The sequence below is a fragment of the Adiantum capillus-veneris genome, chromosome 14, assembly GCF_014529385.1.
Source record: "Adiantum capillus-veneris isolate H3 chromosome 14, ASM1452938v2, whole genome shotgun sequence".
Taxonomy (NCBI): domain Eukaryota; kingdom Viridiplantae; phylum Streptophyta; class Polypodiopsida; order Polypodiales; family Pteridaceae; genus Adiantum; species Adiantum capillus-veneris.
In genome coordinates this window covers 54,118,102-54,123,738 of record NC_140944.1, presented here as the reverse complement: position 1 = coordinate 54,123,738, position 5,637 = coordinate 54,118,102, and the positions used below count along the sequence as shown (strand labels likewise).

Genomic DNA, 5,637 nt, shown 5'->3' with positions numbered 1-5,637 from the left:
CGGTTGAGTGTGTATGGCTCAGACGCCTTATGGATGATTTCGGTGTTGGACAGGACACTGCCAACACTATCTACACTGACAGTCAGAGCGCATTGGCAGTTGCAAGGAACCCTGTTTTTCATGCTCGCACAAAGCACATTGAGGTGCATTACCACTATGTCAGGGAGAGGCTCTCAACAGGAGAGATGAGCTTGGCTTATGTGACAACAGAGGACAAGCTTGCAGATCTTTTCACAAAGGCATTGTCGTGAGAAGCTTGAAGCTTTTTGCAAAGCTTTGGGCTTACTCCCCTTTGTGGATTGATCATGTCCTCAGGGCATGGCACTTCCCTTTACTCATGTGCCATCTCTCGTTCACCACATCACTCCAGGGGGGATTTGTTACCATATACATGTGGTAGTGATGTGTGTGAACACACTAGGGCCCCCGTGGTATTTTTTCTCTCTTTAGGAGGTTTTTTCCCCTGTGCATTGTATCTTTCCATTACACACTAAGTTATACACTTTGTATTATGTGCCTTGAGCTTCCTTTGTCTTCTCCAAGCTCTGTGTGTCTCTCTGCAACCCTAATTCCAACACCGTTTTTTGCAGATACACATACACACACACACAAACCAAACACATGTGTGTGAACGCATGTCACACACACAAACTCATTAAGCGACAAGAAGACAAGAAAAAAAAACGATTTCATTTTGTTTCTTTTCATTTCATTTCAATTTTATTTTATCTCATTTTCTTTCCCTTTGAATTTCATTTCATTTCATTTCAATTCAATTTCATTTTCATTTTTTCACTTTCATTTCATTTATTTGTATATTAGTCCCAAGAAAAAAAGACAAAAAACAAAAAACTCACGAAAACCTCAAAAGAGAGAAATTCAATTAAAAAACCAAAAGAAAATAACAAATAAAAGACAAAAAAGTTTAGAAAAAAATCCCCACAAAAGAAATTTTAAATAAAATAAAATAAAACTCCAAAAAAGGAGAAATTCCCAAAAAATAAAATTTAATTTTTTTAAAAAAGAAAAAAATCTCAAAAAATAGAAAGTTCAAATAAAAAAAACTTAAAAAAACAGAAAACAATCCCAAAAAACAGAAAACTCAAATAAAATTAAACTAAACTAAAAAGCATTTTGAAAAAAATCACAAATGTGTTTGATTTTTTTTTCTTTTGAGCTTTTTACTTTTTTTATTTTTATTTTATTCATTTCTTTTCTATTTTACATTTGTTTATTGTTTTTCTTTGTAGATATTTTTACTTTATTATTAAAAAAACATCTCTTTTTTTTGCATTCCTCTTCCCTGACTCTTCTCCTTGCATCACACACGCATCCTATTCTCTGTATACACCTAGTTCATGCACATTTACGCACGAGTAGGCACGTTTAGAGTAGATATGCCCAGAGAGTCTAGTTTTTATCGGATTATACCAAAATTGAGCCAATATGAGCCAAATTGTACACATGGACCTTGTTTTTAAAGGTACTTTTATTTTGGTCTATATTTGGTAAGTTCATGAGCCTTAGAGCCTGTTTACGTGCATGTTTTTATTTTGGCTCTAGTGGATTGTAGATTTTGCGAGAGATCACTTTTGACCCGATTTGCTATAGAGATTCATTTGTGGTCTTGATATTGATTAGGTTATGCTAGTTAGAGCCCATTCACACATGAGATCTTGCCTTGGATGGATTTTAGCCAGTGGTCATACGCTAGCACATGATTAGAGTCCGATTTGAGCCGTTGATTGCTTTTTGATCGTGACTTGGATCGAGAGATGTTTTCTAGAGCTTGTTCATACGTAGTGATCCCAGATTATCGCTTGGCTAGCCTTTGATTGCCAAATTTGACATAGATCGATAGATTTTGGTGATCGTGATCCCTAGCAGCTCGGATTTAGTATTGTTACGGTTGGTAGGAGAGTACGATGGACTTTTATGCTAATGTGATCCACCTTGACATCACTATCATGGTATTTCTCTATATTATGTGAGGCTTCCACCTTATGCCCATTCTACTACTGCTTTCAAGACACTTAGATCTAGTACATACCCTATGCTGCACGATCATCTCATAGATTCCATAGAGGTACTCTACCATGTCCAGACGATAGGACGAGATATGAGATTATAGTGGCATATCCTAAGGACTTGTTGACACACAATCCCATCTAGTGACCGTTCAGCTACAACGGGTGTATGACGGTATGCTATATGCTGATGACGATGATTGCATGTATTCTAGAGTGTCATGGATTCCTGTTGTAGAGCCTCAGGTAGGTTTTTGTACATCCATGGGTAGTAGGACCTATGTCGGTCTCGATGGTTGTAGCACATATAGGATGATTTTTGGCCTTCCATACATATTCACCCCTAGCCCTAGATTACATATTCCTAGTGCCATAGCAAAGCCAGAGCCAGTGTCTACTCACACAGTGAGATCGCCCGGTAGTAGAGCACCTCCACGATTCCCACCTAGACCCATTGTGCCACATGAAACCATAGACGATTCCAAATCTAGGTTGAGACCCAAGATTGACGTGTCTAATGAGCAGTTATCATCGTGAGATCTATGGACACAGACTGAGATGAGCTTGAGACCACGGTCCTCACAAACATCGTTGAGAGTCACCCTTGACACGACAAGTGTTGCATAGCTGATTATATCGAGAGTAGAGCTACCACGAGCTACTCAGATGAGAGCACTCGATACACGACCCATTGAGCCACCATAGCATCCATGGCCTTTGATGACAACGGCTACCACACATTTTTTTTACCACACTGACTTTTAGAGACATTCCACGATCATGTGACCATGATAGAGTTGTGTCACACAAGATTATGGCTTTGATGAGCGACATGAGTCCTATGAGGAGCGATGAGCTCCAGAGACTAGCTATTTTGTTAGCCATCAATAGACCCATGCTAGTTGTGTGTGGTGAACAAAGAGGATTATACATATTTCATGATCTGAGTAGGACAGTTTCTTTCAAAAACTCAAGAGCTTGGTTCAGGATACTCCCACACATCAGCTAGTGTGAGTTACACCTAGACAAGGACTACCAGAATCCTTTACAGATGAGTATGATGCGATGTTCTTGTCGATGCTTGAGATAGACTTATAGAGCACAAAGTCTCTATCTAACTACAAGTCTCTAGATACACATACTCATCCTATGCTTCTAGAGTTTCCTAGACTTGAGTTTACACAGACATATGTTGACGATTGTGGGCGTAGGTATACACGAGAGTCTAGCACACCTTGCGATTTGCCTCCGAGCGTGAGCACCATGCGTTTGCTTGATCGAGATACTCAAGAGCGAGTATATAGAGACGGTGATCACGCCATCTATGTGCTAACTGCAAGATTGCGATATACACCACGACCATTTCTAGACCCAGCATGTTATAGAGCTAGACTACCTATGACATCTCCCACCCAGTCGAGTCATAGATCACCTCCTAGACCGATGAGTGATTGTATTCCTTTGCGAGGGATTCCTAGGACTACACCACAGGATGTAGCTCCGGAGCCTAGCCTACCACAAAGTGACCCCCATCATTACTGACCCCATAGAGTTGATAGATGTTGTTCATTACGTTGACATGCAACAGAGTAACACAACATTGAGTGATTCACCTACAGAGAAGCCACATCATACAGATGTTTCCATAGTGTGATTTGTCCTCGCAAAGACACAACCACATTCCCCGATCATAGAGCATACACATATGACCTGTGAGACATTGTTACATCAGGTTTCTATAGACCACATTGACAAGACCACCACAGAGGCCACACCAAAGATATAAAATCCATTAGAGCCTAGTTTGGTCCCTACACCCTAGTGTAGTGCTACTTTTGTAGGGCACACAAGGGATTCTAGATGCAGCTCGACTCATAGAGCCTACCATAGGACTAGACATGTTAATGTTTCCCGCAGAGAGCTTCATGATAGATGTTTGTCTGGTGATGACCCACTCGTGTGGATAGTAAGCTGTAGAGCACATGAGGGTGCACCAAAGGGATGGCTAGCTTATAGATGGTCACTAGAGGCACAATATGAGGGACATAGAAAGGTTTGGTTTCCTAGACGTTGGCTAGTAGCACACTCCACAATGAGCGCTCATAGCTCTTTTACACTTCCTAGAGCAGATACATTACAACAGAGGTGTCTAGTAGAGGGACCGTGATAGGATACGAGACATTCACGACGATGATAGTGGCCATCTACTACGAGACTCTCTAGACCTAGAGTTATCCAGCTAGACAGTCACAACCAAAGGTGAGGAGAGGTCAACCTACATTCAGTGAGATACCCCGTGCACTGAAGATTTGGCTACCAAAGAGCCGACACCTATCACACCACAGGTTGACACTAGCCATAGCTCACTTGAGTTTTCCATTAACCATGTTGTTGACTTAGAGCTAGGCATGAGTCATGACTCATTCACTTAGAGCTAGACTAAGTCATCCATTGAGGGATCTTGAGCCACCCAGTTCATTGCCCACACAGTTAGGCTGATGTCATCCATAGACCCATTACTTGTTTTAGAGATTTTACCATTGACATAGAGCTAGGTGCTAGAAAGCCAATGAACATTAGATTGAGAGCTAGAAGTTTACAAATTTTATTGTTTGGAGCGAGTTCTCTTGTCCCTCCTAGTTGCCCTAGACCCTTTATTTTTGCAGATTGATTATGGTGCACTAGATACGTGCACACATACTAGAGGCACTTTTTTCCCTTTGAAATTTTTTCCTCTAGGCATCTAGGTATGAGGCCTTAGTTTAGGATTTATTTTTATTTTTATATAGGTAATAAAACTTTTATTTCTATGTTGACATACCGTTCTAGGTGGTCATGTTTTGTTGATGATTTTGTAGCATAGATGGACTTTAGCTTATGCAACATGGATAGATTGAGCTCCAACATTGCATGATTATGTCCACAACTATCAAGGAGATGCATCACATACCTACAGGTGTACTACTTTCCGTGGTTCATGATTTTGATTATTTTTATTTGTGGATTGTGGTTTTCCATGGTTTGATTGAGTGCATTTAGTTATGTTTTGTTATCTGCCATTATAGATGTTGACAATCCCAAGCACAAAACAAAACACAACAGCCTCTACGCCACGTCCGTGCACGCAAAACTCATCATGGGGAGTGAATAGGGGGCACCACCTAGCTTTGAGCGGCTAGGACACAGACAACTGCGATTCAAATAAACACTAGCATAACACACCGCAGAGTGTGTGTGTGTGAGAGAGAGAGAGAGAGAGAGAGAGAGAGAGAGAGAGAGAGAGAGAGAGAGAGAGAGAGAGAAAGAGAGAGAGAGAGAGAGAGAGAGAGAGAGAGAGAGAGAGAGGCGGAGGAGATGGTATTTAAAAAACCCTTCGTTTTGGTGAGATGGAGAGAGAGAGAGAGAGAGAGAGAGAGAGAGAGAGAGAGAGAGAGAGAGAGAGAGAGAGAGAGAGACTATAGTGCATTCTCTAGGGAAATTTCATGTGTACAAAGATCCTACTCTTGTACATAATGATCTTTGGAGTCAGTGTATGTGTATGACTTCTCCTTCAAGTGATGATTTTCTGATAATGATCTCTCAGTGCTATTTCATAGGTGCAGGCTGCTTA

At 40.8% G+C, this 5,637-nt stretch overlaps 1 pseudogene; it reads left to right on the top strand.

Annotated features, from left to right (window-relative positions):
• The first annotated feature begins 1,925 nt into the window (after positions 1-1,925).
• LOC147442386 (uncharacterized) lies at positions 1,926-2,564 on the top strand (annotated as a pseudogene).
• The last annotated feature ends 3,073 nt before the right edge of the window (positions 2,565-5,637 follow it).